Source organism: Pinus tabuliformis, chromosome J (assembly GCF_031772625.1).
Source record: "Pinus tabuliformis cultivar Carrire ecotype Pingquan chromosome J, CPIR1, whole genome shotgun sequence".
Classification (NCBI taxonomy): domain Eukaryota; kingdom Viridiplantae; phylum Streptophyta; class Pinopsida; order Pinales; family Pinaceae; genus Pinus; species Pinus tabuliformis.
The window spans coordinates 758,340,875-758,357,254 of NC_142295.1; positions in this window are offsets into that span (position 1 = coordinate 758,340,875).

Below are 16,380 nucleotides of genomic sequence, written 5' to 3' on the forward strand. Positions count from 1 at the left end.
TCATCGACTTGGTAACTAGGAATCATCCACAAGGAACAACGCAAGGAAATAGGAGCTTGGAGGGTAGAGAGGAAGGCTGGAGAGAAGCCAAGATTGCCTGTGAGCATTTGTGAGGATTGTACTGAGAGCTGGCTAGCTGTGGGAGCTAAGGATTTGTATAAATCCTTTGTATTTCCACCATGTATGATAATACAATAGTGTGAGGTTTTTAGCTGAGGCTTTCCACAAAGTATTTTCATGTGTATTGTGCCATTGATTCTTCTTCTTTTGGTTATATTGTTCAGCTCAATCTTTAAGCTTCCGCAAATTTATAGTAGAAGTAGGTTATAGTATTCTGCTTTGATTTATATTGCATTATTAGGCTAACCTACAAAGATTTTCTACACAGAGTTAATGAGCAAAAACATGTACAAACCCCAAGTAACGAAAGATTTAAACATAGGGGGAAACAATGACTTTGTAAATCTGAATGATAACCAGCCTGAACTCTTATTTGGACCGGAAGTTGAAGGCAAACCACAAGAAGGGGGTGTTCCTCCATTCTATGTTAGCCTGAATATTCTTGATAAAATCCTCCATAACGTTATGTTAGATTCAGGAGCCTCCCACAACTTAATGCATAAAGCTGTTATGGAGAAACTAGGACTTGACATTACCAGACCTTATAAAGACTTATACTCCTTTGATTCTAGTAAAGTAAGATGTCTAGGTCTCATCAAAGACCTGTGTGTTACTTTAGGGAAAATCCCAGCCAAAAGCCTTGTAATGGATATAGTGGGTGCATATATTCCCCATAAGCATGGCATGCTGTTGTCATGCTCATGGGGAGAAAAATTACAAGGAACCCTACAAATGGATATGACCTTTGCCACCATACTAGTTTTTGGGCAGCAAAGAATATTATATAGGGAACCTTGATGAAGTTTATGGTGAGTAGCCAAGATAAACCTCACAAATGTCCTCTTTATTATGTTCATTCATATTTGGATTATTTCATTCTTTACAATGATGGGGATATCAATGCTCAGGTGATCAATGCTGAAACTGAAATTTCTAAAATAGACCCAACCCAATCACAAATAACAGAACTAAATACTCCTCTTGAACCTCTTTGGAACATGAGTTTTGATGGCTCTTGTAGCAAATCTAGTTATGGAGCAGGAATTTGGGTAGTGAACACAGAAAATAATCATGCTGAGGGTCACTCATACAGGCTTAATTTTCAATGTACCAATAACATAGCAGAGTATGAAGCCCTTATTTTAGGATTGCAGTTGTTAAAAAAGTTAGGTGCCAAAAGAATCTCCATTCAAGGGGATGCTGAATTAATTATCAAACAAATTAAAGGAGAGTATTTAGCCAAAAATCCTAGGATGAGATCATACAAAAATGATGTGCTTGACTTTCTAGAGAGTTTTCTTGAAAATGACCTTTTTGCAATTCCTAGGAAACAAAATATCATTCCAAACAATTTGGCTTTTTTAGCCAGCTCTTGTAAAATGCCTTATCCTAATCAAGAATATGTACTGGAGGTAAAACACCGACCAACTGTACCTAATAACATGAGGTATTGGTAGGTGTCTGGAAATTATAAATAGATTGAAAATTTTCTCCAATCCAAAGATGAATTTCAAGATGATAGTATGATTTGGAATATGAAGTAGATACTCAAATTGTTGTACACTCTAATCTAGAAAGGTAATTAGATAATTTAGATGTAAATACACCCGTAGATAAAGTTGTAAATAAATTACAATTTCTTGAAATAGACCCCGAAAAATAAGAGTTTGAAACACTCCAGCTAAAAGATAATGTTTTGCCTAGAGGTCTAGTTCCATTAGAAGAATTATTTTATTTCAATGATGTGGCTAAAAAGCCTAAGATTGAGCCCTCAGGGACAACAGTTGATGATTGGAATTTAGGTACTAAAAAAGACCCCAAAATCATAGAACTCTCTAAATCAATCCCAACAACTGAAAAAACAAAAATATATTGCCTTATTCAAGTAATTTAATGATGTTTTTGCCTAGAGTTATCAAGATCTTAAAACATATGAAACAAAAATAATCAGGTCTTAGTTCATCCAAAGGACCAGGAAAAAACAACCTTTACTACTCCATGGGGTACCTTCATGTATGTGAAGATGCCTTTTGGATTAATGAATGCTGGAGCCACATTTCAAAGAGAAATAGGTATTGCTTTTGCTGATGAAATCGATAGATTTATTGTGATTTATTTAATAACTGTATATTCTAAAACTGATGAATAACGTTTGATGCACCTGAGAAGAGTATTTAAAAAATGTAGAAGTTTTGGGATTTCACTAAATCCTTAGAAAACGGTATTTGGACTTGAAGAGGAAAAACTTCTTGGTCATATCATATCTAAGGAAGGTATTAAAATTTATCCTAAAAGGATTGAAGCTATTCTGAAAATAAATCATCCAAGAAATATTAAAGAACTTCAATCATTTATTGGGAGAATAAACTTCCTAAGAAGATTTATCCCTAACCTTGCAGAACTTCTCAGAAACATCACAAACATGCTAAAACGAGATTCTGAAATCAAGTGGAACATTGAAGCTAGGCAATCATTTGACTAGGTTAAACAAGCATTAACAAAGGCACCAGTCCTTATTAGTCCATATTTTACTAAAGATTTTATAATTTTTCCTTTACTTCTGAACATACCGTTGCAGTTTTCCTTTCGCAAAAAAATGACGATGGACACGAAAAACCCATTGCTTTCTTTAACAAAGGATTTAAGGGATGCTGCACTCAAGTACAACATAATGGAAAAACAGGCTTTCATACTGATAAAATCAATTAAATACTTTAGAGTATATATCCTTCATTCCCATATAATTACTTATGTACCAAATGTTATAGTTAAATATATCTTGACACAAAATGGACCAGATGGAAAAAGAGGAAAATGGATTGCCATCATTCTGGAATATGATATGGAAATCAAGCCAACCAAGCTTATCAAAGGACAAGGATTAGCCAAATTGATGGCTGAATCTAATTTTAATGCTTTAGATATCAACTTTGTAGCTGAATTGGATGATCAAGAGGAACATGCGACTCCACCACTAGATGAGGCTTTCATGACCTCACCCTGGTATGCAGACCTTATTTATGTTTTATTTAATTTAAATTCTCCTCCTGGTCTAACAAAGACAAAGGATAGATTTCTGAAGCTAAAAGCAGTTAAATTTTGCATCATAGAAAATGTTTTATATTGGAAAGATGTTGGTGGTATTCTACTAAAGTGTCTGTTGAGAGATGATGCAGAAAGAACAATGCAGGAATTCCATGAGGGTGACTATGGTGGCCATTTGTATTGGAAAACCACTGCTAATAAGATCCTTAGAGCTAGTTTTTACTGGCCTACACTTTTTCCAGATGTTCATAAGAAGGTAACCTCTTGCCACAAGTGTCAAATATTTGAGGGAAAAAGAAATCTTTTGCCTCTACCTTTGAAGCCCATATTTGTTGAAAGCCCTTTCCAACAATGGGGATTGGATTTCATTGGAGAAATCCATCCTCCATCCTCTGCTCAACATAAATGGATCCTTACTACTACTGACTACTTCACCAAATGGATTGAGGCCACTCCTTCTAGACTAGCCACAAATGTTGTTATCATCAAATTCTTAGAAACCAATATCCTATCTAGATTTGGCTGCCCAAACAAGCTTATTACAGACAATGCTGCAACCTTTAGATATAAGAAAATGATATATTTGTGCAACAAATACCATATCACTTTGGGCATTCAACTGCTTATTACCCACAAGTTAATGGGTTGGTTGAATCTTCAAGTGAAATTCTGGTAAATATTATCAAGAAGTTGTTAGCAGACGACAAAAAGTCATGGCACAACAAGCTCATAAATGCACTTTGGGATGATAGGCTCACCACAAAGAAATCAATTGCCATGTCACCATACCAATTGGTTTATGGAATGGATCTTGTTTTTCCATCCTCTTTTGGAGTTCCAGTCATGAAGTTAATTTGAGAATTGCAAGATGAGCCAAATGACATTCAAAGGAGAATTGATCAGACAATCTAGTTGTAGCAATCCAGGGAAGAAGTTTATAATAAGGCTCAGGTCATGTGTGAGAATATCAAGAAAGTTTTTGACAGAAGGACAAAAGAAGATGATTTCACCTTGGGTGATAAAGTCTTAAAGTGGGATTCCAGAAGAGAAGACAAAGTGAAACATGGAAAATTTGAGAATTTATGGATGAGACCTTATGTCATTTATGCTTTCAGAGGGAATAATGCATTATTTATCAGAAATTTAGTATGGGACAAAATTACCTGGTGGACCTATCAATGGCAGGATGCTCAAACACTATTTCTCTAACCAATAGAAGTTTTCATAGCATTTATCATTGTCTTTATTGTTTGGATTGGGTGACCTATTAACAGAACTTGAAGCCCATAGAGAAGGCCCTAAGCTTCTATTGATGTGTTACCATAACTATTGCAACAAAGAAATCAGAGATGGATATTGCTGAAATAGAAAACTCAAGGCTACTGATGACATGTTCTTGGCACCTCATAGGGAGAGTGCCATCCCCAGCTGGAGCCACTGTTAGGGTCCTATAATTTATAGGATCTCAAGATAATTGAGTATTATATCTTAGGAATCTTATTTTGTAAATACTTTTCAATCTACCAATGATTCCAAATAAAAGAAAAAAAATATTAAGAACTGAAAAGAGGGTATAAATAAGAAAAAGAGAAAAACAAAAAATATTGGAAAAAGAAGAAAAGATTGAACCCCACCAAAAGAAAGAAAAGTCAAAAAAGAAATAATATTGAAAGTGTTGCAAGTCTAAATGCCACTACTCATAGATAGTTTTGCTTCATTACTGAAAAATAAAAAGTTGTGTACAGCTTGTTCAAAATGCTACAATCACTAGCTTTTAGTTTAATCATACAGTGTAATCATGATTAAACTCCTTTAAATTTCAGTAAATTAAGTTAGAGAATAAAGACTTACCCAACAGTTTAATCTTGGTAAATCACTAGTTAGGTATAAAATGACATTGATCCAACTGTTTAATTTGGATCAATAGGAGAAATAAGGGAGAGGCTAGATAGTTTTTCATTCTGTAATAAAAGAAAATAATGTGGGTTTGCTAGTCTAAGTGGACCCTAGAGGAATGAATTAAAATGGTAGTTTAGCTATGGGTAGGTAGATTTGGTTAGTGGTGAATATTTTCATATCTAATTTTTATCCTAAGTTTCCAGGATAGGATTAAAAGGGGCAAATATGTGCGCTATGGGAATAAAGTCTTTCATATATTTCAACATTTATCCCTTATCCTAAGTTCAAAAAGAAAATATTAAAAGCGCAAGCAGACAAACATTTCGTTTGTCATATTGAGGTTAAAGTATAGTAGGATAGAAAGCCTTGGGATCCAATGTCACCTTTCATCCACAACCCTAATCCATTTCCAGCCCCCCTCATCATCATGTCTTTACCGCCGGGCAGGGGAGGGGGGGGGTCGAAAAGCTGTTTCACTCGCTGGGCCCCATCCCCTACGTGGCACATCCTCATGATTTCGCACCCCCCTCACCAAAACCATAAATCATTTGCTACCCCCTCTAGAAACCACTTTCTCTCATCCTCTCTACTGTGCCCCACCACGTTTCCTCCACCACACTCTGCTCGCCACTTGGCATAGCCGTTGGCCTATTAAATTCGTTCCTGGCCAAAATGACTGTTCTGCATTAAATTCAATTTCTCCTGGGTAACTATTTAGGCCTAATGGCGCTGCGCCATTTTAATGGGGTGATTCGCTGCAACATTTAAAAGCTTGCTGAACCCATCATTTTCTTTTCTTTATTGCTCGCTCTGTAACTCTCTTGCATTTTACTATTTGTCTTCTGTTATTCATAGTTTTCCACAACAATATCCTTCAGAGTCTTTCTGCAACCAAATCATGACAAAAAATAATATTTCCTTTCATTTTCACACAATCCATTATTCTATTGTGCTCGGTAAGCTCCTCTGCAAATTCACCCTCTTCTCAGATTTTTACAGTCATGCCTCCAAAAACTAAGAATCAAGATAAAACTATTAATCCTTTAATCCCCCCTTCTGTAGATTTAGATCATATACCCTTAGCTGATAGGGATTACAAGATAAATTATGCCCAATGTGACTGTGATTTTTTTGAATTATATTTCTGGTTGGAAGATAAAGACACAGACAAAACTGATGAAATTGGGTTGTGGGAGTCCAACCTTCCCCATTATATTTTCCCCTTGACATTCCAAGCTCCAGAATTTACTAGAAGATGTCAAACTTGCTATGTCCTTGCCCAAAGAGCCATCATTGCCCCTACAGGTGACATTCTCTTCACAATTACAACCCAATCCATTGACCAAATGATATTGGTCCCCACTGTGGAAAATGCTTCTCCTTCGTCCTTAGAAGCCCTCACCTAGCTTTATCAAAAGTTGGATTTTTCCACCAGATCCATTTTTTTTGAGATTTTCTTGCCAGACAATGCCCAATTAGCCAAAAATAATCCTCCATATCCTTCTTCCATCTTCCTTGATCAGGCCAAGCAGATTATATCCATGATTTCCTACATTTTGGGCTATTATTCTGATAAATGGGTAGATGAGCTAATTTTAGGATTCCTCTCTATATTTTCCACAGATAGAAAGACCTCCTTGGTGTTCAACTTCAGTCAATTCTTGGCTGATAGTATCCATGAACAGTTCATAAAATTTCCTACAGAATAGGTGTTCAATTACACCTCAATTTTGGTTTATATGTTCCTTTATTATCAAGCAGAAAAATTCAGTTTTGCATTACAGAAGCTTGATGATGCAGGAAACCAGCAACCAGTAATATTTTGGACCTCATTGGTCATGAGAGAACAACAAGAATTCACTTATAAGCAGTTTATTGAAGACTTTGTTCATCCAGCCATGAACATTCTAAACAGTGCAATACAACCTAGGATTAGTGAGGAAATCAAGAGAATTCTGCACTTGACAGATCACGCAAAGACTGGGGATTGGTATCTATACCAAAATTACACAAAAATTAAGGTGTATGGATGTGAATTGGCACCCTATAAACTTCCCAAATACCTCCCAATGAGGATCTTTTCCCTGGAGTACATCAGACAGATGTTGAATTCAGATGAAATCCACTTTGTAGTGGCCAAGAAGAAGTCACAGTTTAGAATAAAGACACAGGTGGGCCCATTTTTGTGCAACACAAGGACAACAGGTGAAGAGGCTGATAGAATTCTTAAAGAAATGAAGTTCAGTCTGATATTTACATGGTCTTATGACCCCTATGGCATCATTTCAAAGCTCATAGTAGAGAACAAAAATACCCCTTACATTCGTACTTCAAGACTAGAAATAGAGTAGTATGCCAATCAACTAGAGTGGACAGAAAATACCTTACAAGAAGCTGAAGAACAACATGTTTCTACTTCTAATTTGTAGAGTCCCATTCCTCAAGAAAAATTAAGCAAAAGACAGAGGGAGGAAGGATCATCATCAACAACTGGGAGTGAAGCTAAGGAATTCAGGGTCAGTTGCAGGAAGAGAGCAAAGTTAACTCCTAGAGCAAAATTGGACAAAGAAACTGAAGATCAGGCTGCCATCATCATCACAGATTCTCCACCTACAACTACCAAATTCACAAGATCTCCTACTGGACCTTCATCTTCACAAGTTCACAAGGAAACTGAGATAGAATCACAAAATGACCAAACAGAAAAAGAGAAGACAATTTTTGACAAGTACAGGGAGATAAAGCTCAGGAATGAAATTATAAAAAATAGCACGTATAAACAATTCTGGAAGCAGACCTCCAGCTCACAGAGTAGGTTGTTGTTAGTATTTGACACAGAGCATGGAGAAATGTAGATGGTCTTCCTTGAGGCCCAGATTCCACAACCAAAATCACTAGCAGACTACAAGAGAACCACTTTTGAATTCAACACAAAGGATATACATCCCATTGATCAAATGGAGATGCACAAGAAAGATGGTGAAATGATATCCTCCACTTTGTCACTTTCTAAATTGCAGGTTTCTTTTGAAAATGTCCAGTCACAGTTGAAAATGGAGAAAGTCTCCTCCTTAGCCAAAGATAACAAGATCAAGTCTTTGGAAGGCTTGGTGATTAAGATAGGGTATGAACTTAAAGATGTCAATGCTACTGAGGAGATTATTAAAAAGAAGAACCTATACATTGCAGCCTTAAGAAAGCAGCTCAAGCTGCTAGCCACAGAGGATCCAATGACCAATGATATTGAAGAAAGTGAAGCACAGAAAGCAGATATGATGAAATTAATCATAGAACAGAATATACACATTAGGTAGATGGAGGTAGAGATGGAGAAAATGATAAAGGAGAAAGAAGAAAGCTAGAGGATGACCATTGTCCCCTTGGATTCCATACCTATCTCTCAACTTCCCGCAACAGAAACAGCTATCGCAACTACTTCTTCTACTCAGACTGCAAGTGTTGAATAGGTAACAAAGACGCTACAGAACATGTCATTCCAGTCAAAGGATATTGAGACTTTTCAGGGCCAACTCAAAGCTTTGGAAGTGAAAAAGGCCAAAGAAGAAGCAACTCAAGTTACTGAAATGGAGAAATCCCAGAGACTATTGGAGAAGTTGCAGAAGGTAGAGAGAGACACTTTAATTGGTCAGACCTTGGCCCAAGCCAAAGAAACTATTTGGGTGAATATATTAGATTCTATGAATAAGATTTGGTCTTCTATCCAAATCGTATTTGAATAGAAAGGGCTAATAAAAAGGCTACATAAACATTATGCAGGGAAGAGAGAAACTAGGAGAAATGCCCACAAAAGCCTCTAACATAATCAAGTTCTTGAACTCTAAGTCCAAGTATGAGCTTGAATGATCCGGATTTAAACAGGAACGCAATAGATTACAGAGATAACCATAAATACAGAGATGCAGTGGAAATAATACTTCATTTGATTAATGGAAAATACCGAAATATGCTTACAACCAGAAATGGAAATAAACCAGCTAGGGCGATGGTAGCTTATCTCTGAGAAGAGATGTGGCGTCTACATGCCTCTAAACTGTTCCGAACTGTATTACAATGAGGCTCGAAGGCCTATTTATTGTTGAGAAACAATGGAAAACCCTTCACATCCTGAAACCTAACCCTAGAAGATGAAACGCCAAATTGTGGGCCCCGTTTGGGTAAATTGGTACATCAATTTCCCGGGGTCGTAACTTTGGCATACGATCTCCGTTTGACGCGTACGATAGCTCGTTAGAAAGATCTATCCGAGTACTACCACTTTGGGAGACAACATGGGTCCATGGACCCATGTTGCCCCAGATTCCCAAAAAAACGTCGTTTAGGGCCTCAAAACGGCTCTAGAAGTTCAAGACCCGAAAAACTGCTAAAAATAGTAAACTATGCTACAATTTAGGAAACTGAAAAAGCTGAAAGAGACAGTTGTGGGGGTCGAAATGGGATAGGTGGGTGGCCACCAACATCCACCTGGATCATTCCTCCCCCCTTAGGAAGCAATGGTCCCCATTGCATTGAGTTCCTCCATCTGCTGAACTTGTCCTGCAATCTCTGATGTGTCCAGTAATGGTGGGAAGCATGGTCGACGATGGTCCATATTGAACACTTGGTGCAGGCAAAGGAATGGAGGAATGATTTGCTCCAAAGCATTGTTCCTCGTAGCCTTGGTATTGGTGTAAGGACCATGTCGGAGTCGCCTAAGTTTCTGATGGGTTCTGGTAAGGCGTTCTCTCTGCAGATGTAACCAAACTTTGTCGCCCACCTGAAACTTGTGTGGTACCCCTGTGGGTGAGGAGAAGTTGTTCTTGTGTCTTGTCATGGCTGTATCCCTTTGCTGCTATTGCTGCATGGAGGAACCCTTTGCAGGGCTCATGGAGGTAGCAACGATCTTCCCCTTACTTTGAGAGTGAACCAGACAGATAAATTTCCTGGTCTGTGAGATGAGCTTGCTGCCTTTCTTAGCAGTCATCAAAGATGTGGCAGTGGGTGGGGCTACCTCTGGTATCCTATATAATGAATTACTCAAAGAAATAATGACAGCACGAGGCCTTGACTCATACACAGCATGTCGCCTCCACAAGTAAGGCTGGCCTAATAATACATCACAAACATCCAGAGGTGTAACATCACACAATACCTCGTCTGTGAAGGGCTTGATGCTGTAGGGAAGGCGGCACTGCTGGCGAACTTTGAGATCTCCTCCTTCATGAAGCCACCCGATACTGTACGGCTGTGGGTGTGGTGTAGTCGGTAGGCCCAACTGCTTCACGACCTCTGCTGAAACGAGGTTCTTTTGGCTGCCACTGTCGACAATGAATTGTAGCGGTGAACCCTTCACCCACAGCTGTGAGTGGAAAAGATGCTCCCCTTCCTCTAGATTTTCGGGCTCATCTTTTTGGATCTTGGCGGTGGCAATAGTGGCGCTAGGATCCGCATCAATGATTTGCTTCCCTTTGCCATTCCCCTTGTCGGGTTCTGGCTCAGGGTCAGAACATGCATCTGATTCGGAAGCCTTCAACTCAGCCACCAACGACTGCTTGGTCCGACACTCACTTGTGTTATGAGTGGGACTCTTGTGGAACTCACACCACTTCCCTGTGTCCTTCTTCGGTTTCATGGTGTTGTTCTTTTCTTGCGGCTTCGACGGGTTGTCTTGGGTCACCTCGCCTTGGCTTTGTCCTTTGGGCTTCGGATTTGCAGATCCAAAGTCTCGCTTCTTCTGTTTGAACTTTTGCTCGATTTTGATAGCGTATCGGTATGCTGTGCCGAGTGAGGAGATGTTCAAGAACCCCATCTCTTCCTGGATGTATCTGTGTAGGCAGCCACGGTATTTGAGTACCAGATGCAGCTCAGAATCTTTGATACCCAACTGTGTGCGAAGGGTATGAAAAATGTTTGTGAACTCCGGCACATCTTGGTCTCGTCCCTGCCGCAGTGTGGTCCATTTGATGTATTTGTCCTCATAGCTTCCGACAGGGTAGTACTGCTCCTTGATGGCATCCCAGAAGTCATTCCAAGTGGGTGCAGCTGAAAATATTGAGCCTGTACTTTCATCCTTCTGCTCGCAGTAAGTTTCCCACCAGTCCTTGACGTGGGGGGCTGATTTGAGAAGAGAAAAAACAATCTTTTCACGACTTGAAAATTCGTGAACAGAAAAATACCCATCTAGCAGATTTAACCATTTATCTACGACATCTGCATCTATTTGACCCTCAAAGATGGGGATTTCAAAATTAACTTGTACCTTGAAGGGTGTGGCATTTCCAGAGTCGCTGTTGGAAGCCGATGCGTCGCCTCTGGGTAGCCGCTGAAGGATCTGCGCAAAGCTATCCATCATCGTGTTCCTTTGCCGCTCGAGCGCTTCTTCGAGCAAGATTTTGATAGGATCTCCTGCCCCCTCGTCTTTCTTCTCATCCACCATGGGAGGCTGTCGGGATTTGCGAGGCTGGTCTTGCAAAGGTTCGACCAGTTCAAGCCCTAACTCCTTATATCCCGACCTCGTTGGGGACATGCAAAGAAAAACAGAGAAAAAGCAGACCGCTCTAATACCACTAATCCGGAACAGGAACACAATAGATTACAGAGATAACCATAAATACAGAGATGCAGTGGAAATAATACTCCATTTCATTAATGGAAAATACCGAAATATGCTTACAACCAGAAATGGAAATAAACCAGCTAGGGCGATGGTAGCTTATCTCTGAGAAGAGATGTGGCAGCTACATGCCTCTGAACTGTTCCGAACTGTATTACAATGAGGCTCGAAGGTCTATTTATTGTTGAGAAACAATGGAAAACCCTTCACATCCCGAAACCTAACCCTAGAAGATGAAACGCCAAATTGTGGGCCCCGTTTGGGTAAATTGGTACATCAATTTCCTGGGGTCGTAACTTTGGCATACGATGTCCGTTTGACACGATAGCTCGTTAGAAAGATCTATCCGAGTACTACCACTTTGGGAGGCAACATGGGTCCATGGACCCATGTTGCCCCAGATTCCCAAAAAAACGTCGTTTAGGGCCTCAAAACGGCTCCAGAAGTTCAGGACCCGAAAAACTGCTAAAAATAGTAAACTATGCTACAATTTAGGAAACTGAAAAAGCTGAAAGAGACAGTTGTGGGGGTCCAAATGGGATAGGTGGGTGGCCACCAACATCCACCTGGATCATTGAAGAAGTGGGGATCAATGATAGGGCTGCTACTATTTTGGAGGTAAAGAAAGTCTTGACAAAGAGAAATCTCATTGATCAGTTGGAAGAAAGGTGTGAAACCTTGGAACTATAGGTAAATAGGTTCACTAACAGAATTGAAGCACTGATTCAAAAGGGACTGCCCAACATTTACGTTATACATGAGAAATTAATCACTCAGGAAGATTATATCTTGAAGATGAAAGAAGTGGCTAGAAGCAACATCAAGTTCGGTGGAATTAAAGGTAGTATGACAACAAAGGCATTTTTGGAAACTATGTCAAACAATTTCCATGTACAGAATGAGGTAAAACACATTTTTACCGTGAAGTCAACTTTTGCCAAATACAAAGAGGTAGATGAAATTTACCGTAGGGTAACAAAAATGACAATACTAGATGAAAAGAGATGGGAAGAATTGATTGATTTATTGTATTGAAGGATAATTCAGCGACAGTAAAACAATTGCCAGTGCAGTAGCCAGCACGATGGTCAGTTCAGCATCACAACACTGCTTTAGGTTAACTCAGCAACCGAAACCATCAAAACAGGGCCACCTTTCGTTTCAGTTGCCTACGTGACCTATCTATCTGCCAAAATTAGATGATATTGTTTGTAATCAGGCTAATAATACACTGTCAGTTTGACAACGATTTTGTAAAGCATTTTTCTAATTATTAGTATAAATATTTCACTGTTTGAAGTATTAAGGGTTGATTTCTAAATGTAATTTCCTCTACATATTGTATTTTTCAAAGTACTGGAGCATCAATAATACAAAGACCTTTGCAAGGATTCATGTGGTGTACCAAATGGTGATGTGTCTCTTCTATTTATCTATTTAAACATTGCTTTTCTTTCTCTATTATTCTAAGAATCTGAATTAATCAACAAAAACTGTGATAAATAGGATTTGTTACTGAGAGCACCCTATTTTGGCTATTGATAATTTTAATGTTTTCCACTGAAGTCAGATCAAGGAATTCTTAATTTATCCTTGGTTTCTAATTAACCTTACACCTTTTCTATTCCATAATTCATTTAATTTCTGAAAGATCTAGTTAGTGCAACCTAGCTTTCCCTATGAGAACTCCTCTAAAAATTGATGCAAAACTCTAGTTTAGTTTGTAGACTCCATATCCTAATGGAATTATAACACTCAAATCAACGAAGCCTTTCAAACAAAACAAACAAATACAATCATAATTATTTTGAAACTTACACTAAAACAAAGGTAAATTACACAGAAAAATCCCTCTCTGAAGCTGGTAGGGTAGATCCCAGCTTCTAAAGTGGTTTTTTTGCTTTCCTATGTGTTTACTCTCTCAACCTCAAACATAAAGAATGACAACAAATCCCATATAAAATCTAATGAAGATAACAATATTATAGTAATAAATTTTCATTGTCTAGCATTGAGAGATAGATAACAAAACTCCAGGTGTGTGAACCTCAAAACTTCTTTTAATCTTATGGACACATAATGAATACAAACTCGAGGTGTTAAAAAGTCATTTTTTAAATAATGGGAATAGATTCGAGGTCAAGATGAATTTTTTTCATGTATCATGCATAACAAACATTAAATTTGAAACACGGGTGAGCTTAGGAAGGGATGGAGGACAAATTATCATGGTGTTCTTTTTTTGATATTAGGTTTAGGATGATGGAACTTGGACATATTGGATTTTTAGTATCCCTTATATTCTGAGGATAAAATTAATGTTTACTAACCCACTAATGTTTTGGCTTTGTAGGATAGAGATGATCAAGAGTACTTAATCAATATTGAATATAATCTTAACAAACAATAGACATATAGGGTTAGAACTAAAGATGAATACCTAATCTCAGAGCCTTGTAGACTCAACAAGGTACTTATGCTATCGTATAAATGTCATCCTATCAAGGACACTTTATCTGAAGTTGTAGAGATGCACATAATACAAGACTGAACTTAAAAATATAATCATATTAGGGGACTTTTGAGGTCTAAAATGGGCCTCCTAAGGAAATTATAAACTAATAGTGGAAATAATAAAATAAGATTAGATTACATCATCAAATTTTGGAGGGAAAAATTAAAAACCTACTTTTTCAACTCATATTTCAACTTGTCTTCCTATGGGTTTACTCAAATTTCAAGCAGAAACACTCGTTGGATGCATAATTTTATTCCTCATCCAAGGAGTACTTTTGATGAACCCTAGTACATGAAAAATTAGAAATACATGAAAAACGTGATTGCAATCACATTTTTTCATGTATTTCTCATTTTCCATGTTGCAGGGTCCATCGAAAGTATGCAACATGGGTACTCCTTGGAATAGGAATCAAAAGTTTCATCTAACGAGTACTCCCCTCGAAATTTGAGTAAAACCTTAGGGAGATAAGTTGAATATACGAGTTGAAAAAGTAGTTTTATTATTTTATTATTTTTTAAACTTTTTACTTTTTTACTCCAAAAATGGTGAATCATCCCCCATGGTTGACATCATCATCTTGAATCCTATTGATTCTTATAAATTTTATTTTGGTTGTACATTTTTCTTACGAGGCACATTTTAGACCTAAAAAATCCCCTAATAGTGACATAGAGCTAATAGAGACCTTCAATAACATATAATACTATTCTATGACAAAGCTACAAGATAGGTTATTGGACTATTATGCTCAAAAGAATGGATTCCATACCTTAGATAGTGGTATCACCCCCAGTAAGCCACTCAAGCTACTTTGTATCAAAGTGAGACCAAATCAATAAGTTAATCCCATAATCCAAATTCTCAATAAGCCTAAAATTGATATATTTGTAAATAGTGACATGTTGAATCCTACTACATTTTTCTACCTTGGATGAATAGATAGCCAATGGGGATAGGAACGTCAACTTTTTGACCATTTCTAAACCAAATGCATTGTCTTGGGAATCTACGGTGACCTTGGATAGAAAAATTAATATAATAATGGTAATCTGCAAACATAGTCCCTTCTTTTCTATACCTTGAAATATCACTCCCTATATAAGCGAGTAAGTGAGGTCCTTGCCATCATCACCAATAAATATAAGGGGAAACAATTGGTGGTAATAGTGCCTGTTGGCTTGGTGGGGCCTGACCCAGGTTCAACGTTAGTTAGTCAAACAAATCCCTACACCACTGGCCCTTTCGGCATCAGCCCGTGGAGCGCAGACTGAAGTCTCACCCAAAGCAGTATGGGGGGACGATGGAACCAAGTTTCTGCACCCTGGGATGGTCATGATGTCGATTTATTCGTTCTATTCCTACTTTGGTGCAGGTCGTAGAGTTATAAGGCTCTTTCATGCTAGCCCTTTATTCCACGCTTCAGTACCTCGCAAAGGGGTACGATCAGATTTCACACAGTGCTAACTTGCGATTCAGGTACTTTCGCGCTGCTAAGGCAACATATCATGCAGATTCCTAAAATAGCTTAAGTATTTTACTTATCTTATTAAACAATCATAGCTAGCGCCACATAAACAGATATCCTTAGTTGCATTCAATTATCCAAAGTAATTACATACATTCGCACATCATATGAGAATTATAAATGAAATTCATACACAATATGACAAGATGCATTAACAAAAAACAAAGACACAGAATTTGTAAAATGATTCTCTTTATTGATATCTTTAGATGATTACAAACTCTATCCAACCTGCACACAAAGCTGTAGGGGTTCGCACACTCAGTTGCAGACTTCTACCCTAGGCCTCTGTGCACTCAACTACAGAGCCTCTACCTACGGTAAGACCCAAAACTTAGCCTTCTCTCCTTATGGCTCAAGGCTTCTTACTTCTACCAAAATTCTTATCACTTCTTAGAGCTTACTTACTTAGCTCTTTTTATACAATCCCATGGTCAACGGACCATGGGTAGATATTTTATAGCCGACTTTACTTTACAAAATAAGGGCAGACAACCCTTTATGACTCATGACACCTCCGTGCTTTGCGACCACAAAATGTGGAGTCTTTACACTTCATTACAAAATTCAACCCAAAACGTGGGCTTTTAGCCCCAAAACTGTTCTTGGGGGATCTAGTTCCCAACAAGCCCCCAACACAAACATCGTGACTCGCCCTCA